The following is a 14,399-nucleotide window of genomic DNA, read 5'->3' as shown; positions in this document are numbered from 1 at the left end:
AACAATGAATCACTTTTCCAATGATCTAAGGGAGGTTAACCAATAAAATTCAAAAGTTCACATATTCATTTATTGACCCTAGTAAATCAATCAAATACACATTATTGCTATTTATAATACTGAATAAAAGTAAATTGAAGTTTATTAACAAAAGAAACTTATTTGTCAAGGAAACTAGATTGTTCAGTAGCACTTTGCTAACACCTGACTGCAAGAGGGCTACTTATCTTTTGCGTCTGTCGAGAGATCTCCGTTGCCGTCCTCAGGTTTTGGTGGGACTTCGCTCCACGTAGCCTCTGTTGACTGGAGGTGGAGATGTTCAGATGCAGGCTCTTATCGTAGTTACATGGGCACCGGTGCAGAACGACGCCGACGGCTAGATGGTACTTAATTCATGTAGCTCTCCCCAGCGACTAAGGAAAAACAGTGCGTATTAGTAGGGGTATAATAGCACATGAGATCCACGTTTGGCAAGGAGACCCAGTTCGTGTATAAGTAGACCGTCCTACTAAAGTAAAACGGTCGCAACTAATACCACTGAACATAATTTCCTTGCCCAACGAAGATACACAAAGGTAAAATTTGTAATTGAAAACTGAATAAAATTAACGATAGGAATAAGCGTAGAAAAAAAAATAAAGTTAATAATAAATAAAAAAACTCAAGCATTGCTAAGGATCGCTCACTAAAATATTAGCCGAAAAGCATAAGGTAAATTATAATTAAGAAAATACTCACCCCAAATAAGTTGGGAAAAACTTCTTTTTGTAGATAATACTATTTCATAGGTTTTGCTTCTTTCAAAGATTATTCAAAAGAGAACAAATTATATGAAGGCACTCATTTTTAAGTGGTTAACATATCGGAGAAAAACTAGTACTGACGAATATTTGATGCTCGCTAATTACAATAAATTGTTCGGGTTTCAGAAAAATTTTATTTAAAGTACGTTAAGGGAATAGGACAGGAGCTAGAACAATTGAAGTGCTGAACTTCTACAGGTGCTGAAATTGCTGAAAAACTTCTAAATTGAGGTGCTGAAAGACTACGAATGAAATGTTAACTAAAACGAAAAGGCTTGGAACGAAAATTAATTCAAAGGTTAAAGAAACAAAATAAAGGGAAAATCTATATAATATGAGAAGTAAAACCATAGGATAGGATAAAAGGAAAACAATAGGATAAATTATAGAAAGGAGATGGAACATTTTAACGTTACAACAGTTGAGTTGGAGTTTATGAGAAGATGTCTACAAATTAACAGGTAGGATAGAATAAAAACAGAGGAAATATGAAACAGAATAGAAGTAAAGTGCTCAATTACAAAAAAGTTGTGGTAGTAAAAGTAGAGCCCTGAAATGATACGGGCATGAACAAGGAAGGAGGAGAGGAAGACCTGCTGTGAGATGGAAAACTTACATAGGAAATGCTGTGATAAATAGAGACCTCAGAGATGGCGACTGGGAGAATAGAGTGATATGGAAGACGAAAAAGGCAAACTCATAATGGGAAAAAGCCAAGAAGAAGAAAGTAATTCAGCGAACTAGTACGGCTTATTATAAATAATAAATTGAATAAAATACTTTGTTCTTGGATAAATAAACATTTTTATTAAAATTATCATTATTCGTAACAAACAAACAATAATATTGAGTTATATTCGCGGTCGGACGGACAGACAGCCTAGGTCAAATTTCTCACCTTTAGTACCATCCTTGGATTATAAGCTTTCAATTGACACCTCATTTGTCATTCTATCTGGTATAATGACGGAGAAGTTGAGTTCACGGACAGACAGACAGACGGACGGACGGACAGACGGACGTGGATAATTTAACATTTTCACATTTTTTTCAAAATTGGTGAAAACAATATTAATTAATTGATTGGTTGACTTACCTGTTAAGGAAGGACAATCATAATTGTCCTATCTTACATTTCGAACATTTGTACTAATTGTAGTGGCATTTTCTGGCCTCTGATCACAGTTTAAAGAAGAAGAATAAGAAAAAAGAAGATATTAGGCTTCTTGACACGTGACGTGGGCACATCACTGTTTTTTTTTTTTTTTTTTTATTTTGATCGCACAAAAACGGGTGGGTTCGAAAGAATCAAAGGGAGGGAGCGTACAAATGTTCGAAATGTAAGATAGGACAATTATGATTGTCCTTCCTTAACAGGTAAGTCAACCAATCAATTAATTGTCCTTCACATTACATTTCGAACATTTGTACTAATTGTAGGCTGTTGAAAGATTAAGCAATATTGTGCGATAATTAAACAAAACTACATTGCAATCCAAAAATCGATACTTTACATTTTTTTTTATTAGGAACTTACAAAAAAAAGAGAGAATATATTAGAACAATTAAGAGTAATGTTTTTAAATAATAATAATAATATAAACATATAATTACAAATGTATAACAAACAATAAACAAACGCAGAAGCATATATGGACTAAACAGACAATATAGTTTTTGCAAAGAGTCCGTAATCTTTTGCTAGAGGTTTATTATAAAAAATATTAAATACTTGAGAATTTTCTGTCCATCCCGCCGTCTCTCTAATAGTTTCTATACTTATTTAATCTAGCCCTAGCTCCTGCTGACGTAGATGCTTGTCTAACACTATACCCTTTAAAAATATTGGTGTCTATGTTACATAATTTTAAAACGTCTTTTAGCCATCTACTCAAAGTCTGCGTAGATGCTGCTTTATATGGTTTTTTTATTGTTATAAACAACTTGTCCTCTGATTGAAGATGAATATTTTTAGAAATCTCTAAATAGTGACATAAAGTCGATGCTACACACAACTGTGGTTTTTCTTTAAAATAGGGAAATCTTAAAATAGGTTGATTTTTATTTTTCGAAGAAGTCTTTGTCCTATCTGGTATCAAAATCGCAATTTTATCTTGATCCATGAAAATATTTTGAATTTTTATTAGAGATAGGGATTGCACCTGTGAGCTGTAGTCAGAGCAATCAACATTACAAGTTTGCAAGTAAGTTCTTTCAAAGAAAGACCTGTGGGAGGAAATAATGTTTCTAAATAAAATAATACTGGTTGAGGGTCCCAAGTAAATTGATATTTGGGCAATGAAGGTTTGAGATTATATATACCTTTGTAAAATTTTTTAAACATGTTTTTATGATTTTCTGGTATATCTATTATCAATGCCAATGCAGCTCTATGAATGTTTATAGAGCTATATGTATAATCCTGATCTACGATATATTTAATAAAATTAATAATATTTGATAATTCATAAGCAAAAAGGTCCATATTTTTTCTATACTATACCTCCATCATCTCTTGAAAACTGTATCATGTAAATTTAGTGTTTTGTTGTAATAGATGCAATCACAATTGCGATGGAATGCTCAGGAATACCTTTTCTTAAAAAATCTTGCCTGACAAACATGCGATAGTCAGAGTAAGATGTTGGTGTCTCGGATATGAAAGCCTAAAAGGGTTCAAAATTAAATTTTTATCAGGTCCTAAAATTATCTTTTTGCCTGATATCAGTTTATTAAAGGTTGGTTACCAAATCTGATTTGCCCATTCTGCTACTACCACAATTCCTACTGCTTTGTCACATATGATTTTTTCTAAAACTCTTGGAATAATAGCAAAAGGTGGAGTGGAAAAGCATAAAATTTTAATCCATGCCAATCTATAGTGAAGGCATCAACTTTCTCCGATTCGGGGTCAGGTTTTCAAGATACATACCTTGCACATTTTTTGTTAAGATATGTGGCAAACAAATCGATTTCTGGAATATGAAGCTGCTTAAAAATTATATTAACACAATTATCACTTAAAGAATACTCTGTTCCTATATTCAAAGATCTTGACTCTGAATCAGCAATAATATTTTCTTTTGTACTGATATAAGATGCAAGTATTTTAAATTTCTATTTTCACAGTATTGCCAAATTTCTCTGCAAATGTTGTTAAGATTAGAGTATTACACACTCCCCATCTTGTTAATAAAAGATACAGCTGTTGTGTTATCTATTCTTAGCAAAATATTACAATTCATATATTCCTTGGAAAAGGGTTTCAAGTCATTATATGCTGTCAATAACTCAAGAACATTTATATGTAGTTCTCGCTGTTCATAACTCCAAAGACCATGAGTTTTATTATTATTACCGCATGCTCCCCATGCTAAAATAGATGCATCACAAAATATTTCAAGTACATCATTAGATTCTTTTATATTTTTTTTCACTAATTGGTATGTTATGTACCTAACCACCAATTGAAATCGTTTTACAAATATTTAGGTATGGTCATTTTTGTGTTAAAACTATTAGTTTTAGAAAGATCAAGCCACTTTTCTTTTTCTAAATTTTTTAAGTATAATGTTCCATATTTAACTGAAGGACAAACTGCTACCAACTGACCTATTAAAGCTGCAAATGATCTTATCATACATGTACTTTTATTTTTGATGGTCTGAATACTATTAATTATTTTTTCTTTTTTGTCAGCAGGAGAAAAATATATCATTTTATTAGAATCAAACGTAAAACCAAGAAAAGTTATAATTTGTGTGGGTGAAAGTATACTTTTTCTTTATTTATAGTAAATCCCAGGCGGAAAAACATAGAACAAGTTTCAACAATATTTTCTTTAAATTTCAAATATGATTTTGAAATCAGTAAAGTGTCATCTAAAAAAATGACAGAAGTAAAGCCTCTTGTTTTTAGATTGTTTAAGGCTGGTTTTAAGGTTTTCGTAAATATAAAAGGCGAGATATTCCAACCAAATGGTAAGCAGTTGAAATGATATAGAATATTTTTGTACTCAAATTTTAAATATATTTTTTTAAATTTTCATGAAGAGGAATAGAAAAATAGGCATCTTGTAAATCTACTTTTGCCATAAAACAACCCTTGAAAATGAGCTTGAGAACTGACCTATAGTCTTCCAACTTAAAATGTGGGGCTTTTATAAAGCAATTTAACTGTTTTAAATTTAAAACAAATTTATGACTTTCGTCCTTTTTGGGCACTAGAAAATATGAAGAAAAGAATTGCTCTCTTGTATGTGAAGAAGGAGAAATAGCTCCCTTATCAAGTAATTGCTTTATAGCTAAATCATACGACTCATTTTGGTCTATGAAAAACTTTTGGTGCTCTCTCTTGAGACGGTGTTGTTTTAAATAAAATATTAAAACCTTGGACCCAACTTAAAACTTTGATGTCTGAAGTAATCTTTTTCCGGTTTTTAAAATAATTAGCCACATTTCCTGCTGATTTTTTATTTAACTTTAGTATGACCTCCTGGTTGTTCTGGTTGGGTTTTGGTGCTGTTGTCTGCTCGACTGTTTGTATCTCGATGTTGGTTGAGGATGATTTGGGTACTGGCTTTGTCGAAATCTTGGTCTGTTTGAGGCTGGATTGAAGTTTAAACTCTGCTGATTGAAGTTGTTAGATTCTGGAAGAACTCTTGTTGTATGCTGAGTGGTAAAAACAGCTTGGCGTTGTGGCGTGGTCTTTGGATAAAAAGTGGCTTTTTGTGGCTTCATTATAGAGCTGACTTGAAAAGCTGCCGATCTTGTATATTTGCTTTCTTTCAATATTTCAATCAAATTCTCCCCAAATAAATATTTATCTATAGGTTGCTCGTCTAATAATTTTTAAAATTTTAAATTTAATGAAGAACTGAGCAAAAATCTTCTGTGTAAGGACATCTTATAAAACACTTCTATATTGAAGTTTATGGAATTGGCAATTGTTTCGATATTCCTTTTTTTTTTCGTTTAATCCTAATTCGACCTCTTTATAAAGGGACATAATACTTGCAGCTAAAATTGTTTGCATAGTTTGCAAGTTTTATCTTCCCTAATTTTATTTTTATCTTTTATGGCAGATAAAACCTCAGAATTCAACTGAGGTGGGCAAAGTCTTTCGCAGTTTGTAGCAGGTAAGAATTTTTCTGTAAGTTTACCCACAATACTTTTGTCTAAGCCTGTGGAAAGAGAATAGTTTAGCCTTTTTGCTACATCTGGCAACATTTCAGAAGCATTAAGGTTAGTTTTTAATGGGTCTTCCCCAATTAAGTTAATCATATTTAGATAAATAGATTCTTTCTGTGTAGGTACCTCTCCAATGAAAAAATCTTCTGTTTGTTGTTGCGACTCCTCAATAAGTACTGCTGGTTGTAGATCTTCACTTGCCCCAAAATCTTCAATTATGCTCAAATTGCATTGGATCTCATTGTCTGTATTATTTAGTGAAACTGACGGGCTATGCACCTCCACAATGGTTTCTGTAATATTATTTTTAATATTTTGACAAAACCAAACAAAAATTTAGTGTAAGTAAACTTGCTACGCTTGAAAAGTGAAATCAAGGTAAAATGTACAAAAAAAATATTTAAATAAATATTATGTATTGTATTTTAAATTTCTGGGCTACTATAAAATAGAGCCTAAGAAATAGGAGCATCTCAAATAAATCATAAAGATTTTCTGGGCTATTAAAACATACCCGCTCCCCTAGTATTATTGTTTGAAGACAAGCCAAACACAAATTTTGTGTAAGTAACTTGCTATTCTTGTGATGTAAATTCGAAGTAAAATATGTAAAATTAGTTAAATAAAAATATATTCCATTCTATACTTCTGGGCTAATATAAAGTTCCTCTGAGAAATAGAAGCAGGTCACATAATCATAAAGATTTTCTGGGCAACTTATAAGTACCCTCTGATTTATTGTTATATCCTTAATTATTTAGTCTGTATTACTTTGGACTACCTCAAGGCACCCTTATTGAGACAAACAATATAATTTTTCTTTGCAAAATGTGACGTTTTTGCATGTCATTTATGTTAACCCATTTTCTACGAAATAAACATTAATAGGAAAACCAATGCAGTCCGGCAACATAGTGCCTGTTTTTTATTCGAACAGGAAGATGGCGAAAAAACAGGTACTATGGCAACAGAAAAATATATTGATAACAACAAAATAAAAGTCTCCAAGTTTGAAGTTGATTAAAATTGTCACTTTGTAAATAATTAATAAATATAGCTCTATTTATTCACGCTAAATTTAATTTAACTACCATAAGAAAATCAAAAAAATATCATATAAATACCTTTTCATCCATTTTCTCTCTCAACTTTACCAATTTCTGTTGCAATCCGCCGCTTTCGGGATAAACAATCACTCTTTGATGACCTTTTTGGCATTTTAAACGCTTTTTAACAATTTTTATAAAATTATTTCGAACACGCGTGTGATCAGCCGCGCACAGAAAAAAAACAGTGATGTGCCCACGTCACGTGTCAAGAAGCCTAATATCTTCTTTTTTCTTATTCTTCTTCTTTAAACTGTGATCAGCGGCCAGAAAATGCCACTACAATTAGTACAAATGTTCGAAATGTAATGTGAAGGACAATTCTTACTCGATTTTATTCGTAAGTGTATCTTTTCTTTTAATTTTTGGAGAAAACCTCATCCTTTTATTTATTAATTTTTATATTATTTAATTATCCGAGAATATAGCATGTATCAATAGCATGTATCAATATCTTCATTGGATGTATCATATGATACAATATATCGATGTATAATTTTTTTTGCCATCTCTGTTGGGACGTGATTTGGGAATTCCCCGCATGTAATAGTTATTTCCCTAACAAGTGCAGAAAGTCATACTTTTCCGCACGCGACTGCAGTTTGCCGAACGACGTGAAGCGGGAATTCGGCAAGCAGTCGAGTGCAGAAAAGAGACTTTCTGCAAGAGCTAGGAACAATATTTTTTCTACGAGCGTTTAAAAAATGGCCAAATCTTATTCAAATAATTTAATTAATATGAATATACATACACAATAGATTGCATCGAAAAAATAAAAGTTGGAAATGTTATATCTAATAGTGTGAAAAAGTTGCTAGTGTTATTTTTCAGCATATTAGTATTTTTATTTTTTTTTCTAAGCGAATCTTCTGTTCCCCCAACGACCTTGAATTTTATTAAATATCTGATTTTTATGGAAATTTCAATTTATATTATTTGGAATAAAATATGTGCTAACTCGATCTAAGTTCAGTTAAAGAAAACTTAAAATGTTCTCAATTACAAATTTAAACGATATTTAAAGTTTTATTTGTTTTTTCAGTCTCCCCAACCCCTTTGAAATGTCCCGCTTCGTTAGTCCGTGCGTGTAATTTTCACTTATGTTTGATGCGATACCTTACTTTGTTATTATTGTTGCTTGTAAATTAAAAATTTTTAAAATAGATAAACCAGGACCATGGGGAATAAAATCAAGATATGCTGTGGACTGCCCCATTGTTGGGCAACCGCCAAATATACCTGAAATACAAACAAGCGATGAAGTTTTGTGGTTGCAAGAGGATAAAAAACTCAGCAAGAAAGAGCCAGAATTTTCTGGTATTGCCGAACAGGTTGCAATTAAATTGGAGGAAATATGGAAAAAGGCTTTAATTCCAATAATTTAACATACAAAAAGTATTCAGATTTTAAAGCCTATCATGACAAATATATGAAACTTATGAAACCATTTAAGAACAGGCAAAACAGTAAATTTTACAAAAATAAAATTCAATGCGTTAGGAACAAAAGTAAAACTACACGTTTCGATCTTGCAGCATGCAAATGTGACACTCTGATTACCTAATTGTCTTTGTAGAAAATCTCGAAAAGTGCCTCTGGATGAGCGCGAATTTCTATTAAATCAAAGAGGTCCCAGAAAAATGGTGATAAGCTCGATTAATAGGGAAAACCAAAACAAAAAAATATATAATCAGAGAGAACCACGGTAAAAAAGAAAGTTACCGACGCAAAGACAAAACTTTAGCTCAAGTAAAAAACAGTACCAAGTTTTGTTGTCAATCGATTGTGGAAGAACACATAACACTTGTGCATGAGCCAGGGTGCAAATATTTCGGATATGGGTATCCCCTGTCTGATATATCAGAAAGTATCAAATCCAGATATTTCATGTGACGAAACAGTCATAAATACTGGCGTTAAGGGTGATGTAATACGGCTGTTAGAAGAACATCTTAAAAAACCGCTTCAGTGGTTTGTATGTCTGCGACATTCAAATGATCTACCCCTTGGGCCCTTGGACATCAAAAAAAATTTGCCAGTGATGAAATCAAAAAACGTGAGGGTCTTCAAACTTTCTCCTATAAAAATTTTTATTCAAACGACTCTTCTTCTTTAAGTACCGTGCCCAAATTTTTTAGGCGTGGGTAGCTTCCATAACAATTTGCCGATATCGTTCTCGATCTTGTGCGGCATGTAACAATTGATCTGCTGATAAGCCAGTCCATTGACGAAGGTTTCGGAGCCATGAATATTTCTTTCGACCAATTCCTCTTTTTCCGTCGATCTTTCCATTGAGTATTAACTGCAGCATCCTGTATCTGCTACCTCTCATTATATGCCCCAGATATTCAAGTTTTCTCTTTTTTATCATCTTCATTAAGACACCTTCGCCTTGACCTACTCTGTTTAAGAATTCTCTGTTTGAAATGCGTTGAACCCAAGATATTCTGAGCATTCTACGATACGACTACATCTCAAAGGCTTCTAATTTGTTCATCATGTTAACCTTCATGATCCAGGTTTCACATCCATATAGTAATACAGGATACACATAACATTTTAGGAACTTGATTTTTAGTTGTAAGTTCAGCTGAGAGTTGCTCAGAATACATCTAAGTTTCATAAATGCTCCTCTTGCAATTTCTATACGAGTTTTAATTTCTTCATCCGGATTTAGTGTCTCGTTTATCCAACATCCTAGGTATTTAAAATGGTTAACTTTTGTTATTGATTCATCATTGACAATTAGTTGCATAGGGCCGACGTCTTGTTTACTAACCACAAGTAACTTTGTCTTTGTTGCATTTATGTTAAGTCCGTTATTGGAGCATTCTCTAGTGACTCGATCTATAAGGAATTGAAGATCTTCGATATTTTCAGCCATGATCGCGGTGTCGTCTGCATATCTGATGTTGTTAATAGTTTCTCCCCCGATTCGAACTCCACATTGTCCTTCCAAGGCTTCATTAAAAATTATTTCTGAGTATACGTTAAACAAAGTTGGGGATAACACACAACCCTGTCTGACACCTCTTTGAATGCAAATTTTGTCTGTTTCTTTGCCGTCTACCAGAATAGATTCTTCTTGATTCCAATATAGATGTTGTAAAAGTCTCAGATCTTTATCGTCTATTCCAATCATTTCTAGATATTCAAACAACCTATTATGTTGAACTCTATCAAACGCCTTCTCAAAATCTATAAAGCAGACGTAAATTGGTTTCTGTACTTCCCATGATCGTTGAAGTAATGTTAACATTGAGAACAAAGCTTCCCTTGTTCCCAATCCTTCTCTGAAACCGAATTGTTTGTTTCCCATTGTCTCTTCACATTTCTGCTTGATTCTATTAAGAATTATCTTAAGAAGTAGCTTGAGAGAGTGGCTCATGAGACTAATTAGTCTAAAGTCTTTACATGATGATATATTAGGCTTTTTTGGGAGTGGAATAAATGTAGACTCTAACCATATCTGTGGCATCATGCCAGTCTCGTATATATGGTTATAAATGTTTGTTAGTTGTGAGAATTGTCGTCATCCAGAAGTCATCAAACGACTACTTTGAGGTAATTAACTAACAAGAATATCACCTTACAGAATCACCTATATCTATAGATTTTCGAGTGACAATCTGCGGGATTTTATTAAGAACCCTAACTTAGACCCTTTTAACATTGAGATTGAGAAATATCAGTGCCACAAACAATGTGTAGAACGATGTGTCAAGCTTGTGACACAAGCTTCTCTAGCAGTTTGTGGAGCGTATTCGAGGGATGAATTTATAAAAACTCGAATTGATTTCAGAAAAACTATGACTTACTATGCTAAATCGGAAGACATCTTCGAATAGAATTCTTTTACCATATTTTTTTGTATTTATATACCTAATTTTGTGCTTTGCTTTATATTTATTTTAGTATTAAAACACTTGGGTGACATCAGGGAGACGGATAAGTTAGGCTATTTTATTATAAAAGGATATTTTAGTATACTTTTCTTAAGTTAAATTTTCAATAGCCTTGCGAAACCAGAAAATATTTTCCAATTTAAACCGAATTTATTTATTTAAGTTCAATAACCTATTACTTTTCTCTGAAAAATACATTAATTTGCCAATTTCCAAAAGAAATTCGCATAATAATGTATTTTTTCTAATTTTTAGTTGCCGTGGGGGGACAGAAAATATTTTTTTATTTCAACACAATTTTAGTAAAATACTAAATAGTGTGTTAGGCAACTTTTGTGAGCTATTACATTTTCGTTTCGAAATATAATTTATTTTTCGTCTGTTAACATTTTTTCAAAATTTTTAATTGTCTTGGGGGGGGCAGAAGATATTTTTTCCAATTTCGAAAAAAATTTACCAAAATACTTAACAGTTGATTGGGCAACTTTTGTGAGGTATTACTTTTCCATCGCAAAAAAAAAATTTCTTTTCGCCTTTTTCGATGCACCTAAATACACAAATTAATTCTTTGACAAGGTTGGTGGTTTTATTTTAGACAAATAAATATAATTAAACAACTTTATAGTGGAAATTGTTCGCTGAAAAACCTTCTACAAAATTGCTATAATGTTATTTTATTGTAAAACTAACTGAAAAAAAGTTATAACCTCCAAAAGGAAACTTAAAAAAGTTTTACTTATTTTTATCGCAATAACTATTTTAAAAATGAGTGTACAGCTTTGAAATTTTTGTCAAATGAGGGTTCTTTTGTGTTTAATATGTGATAAAAATTTCAAAGCGATTCATTCAATTGTTTAAACTTTATTCAAATTGTTTATCCCAGAGAGCATTTTTCTTGCAATAACATAAGTCAGAAAAAAATGATGTTACAACCATCATTCCACAGGTGTCAAATGAAAGAGCATGAGCTAAATTTTATTTAAGATATGTTGATGCAACCAGGCATAACAAAACCTGACGTCTTTTTGGGCAAGTCCGAACCTGGGTTTCAATAGTGGTTTAATGAAAGTTAAAAAAAAAACAATATTGCGTATTATATTATATTTTTATTTAAACTTTGTACTTTATTTAATTGTCACAATTACATTTAAGAGCAGTTATACAGACAAATCTAACTGGAAAACTGTATTTAGTGTAATTAAAAACAGAATAAAAATGTAATTTTTGCTCGGGAAATAGCAATGTTCCCTGAACCGGTAAATACTGTCGTAGGTCGTAGCTTCTCTGTATTCTTTTTTCCGCTAATGAGATGTTGTAGATACGTCTGGGGATCAGTGGCGCCAATATTAAAAAACAGGAACCGTATTAAGACTTTGTAACAATTTAACTTTTATAAGTTATAACTTTTTAACAATTTTTCCACCCAATTCTGAACGTAGGACTATCTTAATTGCCTGCCACTGCTCTTAGATCATGGTAAATAATGATATTAGGCCAGGGTAATAAGAAAAAAATATACCCTGTTCGTGACACTTCAACAGCCAGGGTACAGAAGCGTTTTCTCGACAGGTAATACCTATAAGAACAAAGTGTAAATATTTCCTGCGTAGGATCTGGCGGTCATTTTTATTTATAAACAATTTAGTGTCAAAAAGCGGCCTTTTTCCAGTTTTTTCAAATCAATGGAAGACAGTGAAACTTATGGTTTTTTTAGTACAAACATCTTCGATAACATGGAAAAAGCTTTAAAATGGCGTATTACAAATTTTGATATACTCATTTATTGTTAATAAAATTGCGAAAAAAGGTCGAAATTGCAAAAAATAAAATTTCGTAATAACTATTGTAAAAATTAGTGTACAGCTTTGAAATTTTTGTCAAATGAGGGTTCCTTGGTTCTTAATATGTGATAAAAATTCCAAGGCGACTCACTCTATTTTTTAAATTTTATTCAAATTGTTTATCCCAGAGAGCTTGTAATAACATAAGTAAGAAAAAAATGATTTTAGAACCATTCTACAGGTGTTAAATGAAACAGCATTAGCCAAACTTTCAAATTGGTTTAAAAAAAGGAAATAAAAAATGCATTTATGAGATAGTAAGAAATAATTACGCAAAAGTATCGTGTATTTTTCTTTATAAACTTTTTGAGTATATTTTACAGATAGTAAAACTGTTCTCCTTAAATTTGGAAATTGGCAAGATGGTATGAACTATATTCTTATAGACATTTATTTTTTTACCCTGTTTTAGATGCACAACTACCAAGTAATATTATTTATATAATAATTGATAACAAATTGTAATAAATATATATAGTTCATTATATAAAAAAAATGAAGGCACTCGTGGGAGTGCCGACAGAAGTGAAAACTTCTAATATTATATAAATTACGAGCTCAATGCTTTTTCCCCATCCAAAAAGAAGTGCTGTACCTATATCATATACGCGATGCGTAGGCACTATGCTATTTATAGCATGCATATGCATATAATTTATATACGTACAAAATTTATTTCATCGAAGTGATGACGGTCGCAAATTCAATATTTTTCCCCATCCAAGAAAGGCACAACGTCCCTAAAGAAATTTTCAATTCAAAAATTTATTTTGTCGAAGCAATGACGGTCGCTAAATTAATACTTTTTCCTCATCAAAAGAGTGCACAACATCCCTCAAGAAGTTTTCACTTCAAATATTTATTTCGTCGAAGCGATGATGGTCGCGATGACGGTCGCTAATTTAATACTTTTTTCCATCCAAAAAGTGCACAACGTCCCTAAAGAAGTTTCCACTTCAAAAATTTATTTCGACGAAGCGATGGAGGTCGCTAATTTAATATTTTTCCCTATCCCAAAAGTGCACTACGTCCCTCAAGAAGATTTCACTTCAAATATTTATTTCGTCGAAGCGATGACAGTCGCGAGGACGGTCGCTTATTTAATACTTTTTCCCATCCAAAAAGTGCACAACGTCCCTAAAGAAGTTTTCTCTTCAAAAATGTATTTCGTCGAAGAGATGATGGTCGCTAATTTAATACTTTTTCCATCCAAAAAGTGCACAACGACCCTCAAGAAGTTTTCACTTAAAAAATGTATTTCTTCGAAGCGATGACGGTCGTAATGACGGTAGCCAATTTAATACTTTTTCCCATCCAAAAAATGCACAACGTCCCTAAAGAAGTTTTCACTTCAATACATATACGTACAAAATTAATTTCGCCGAAGAGATGACTAAAAATAAATCCTTTTTCACCATCCAAAAATAGGTTTCACATTTATTTTAAATTTAAATATTTGTACACAATTTACATATACATACACATAAACATACAGTGCGTCCATAAAGTAACGCATAAATTCATTATTTCGTAAACCGGCGACTTTAAGGAAAGA

Source organism: Diabrotica virgifera, chromosome 8 (assembly GCF_917563875.1).
Source record: "Diabrotica virgifera virgifera chromosome 8, PGI_DIABVI_V3a".
In the NCBI taxonomy this organism is placed as follows: domain Eukaryota; kingdom Metazoa; phylum Arthropoda; class Insecta; order Coleoptera; family Chrysomelidae; genus Diabrotica; species Diabrotica virgifera.
Note: the sequence above shows the minus strand (reverse complement) of the source record.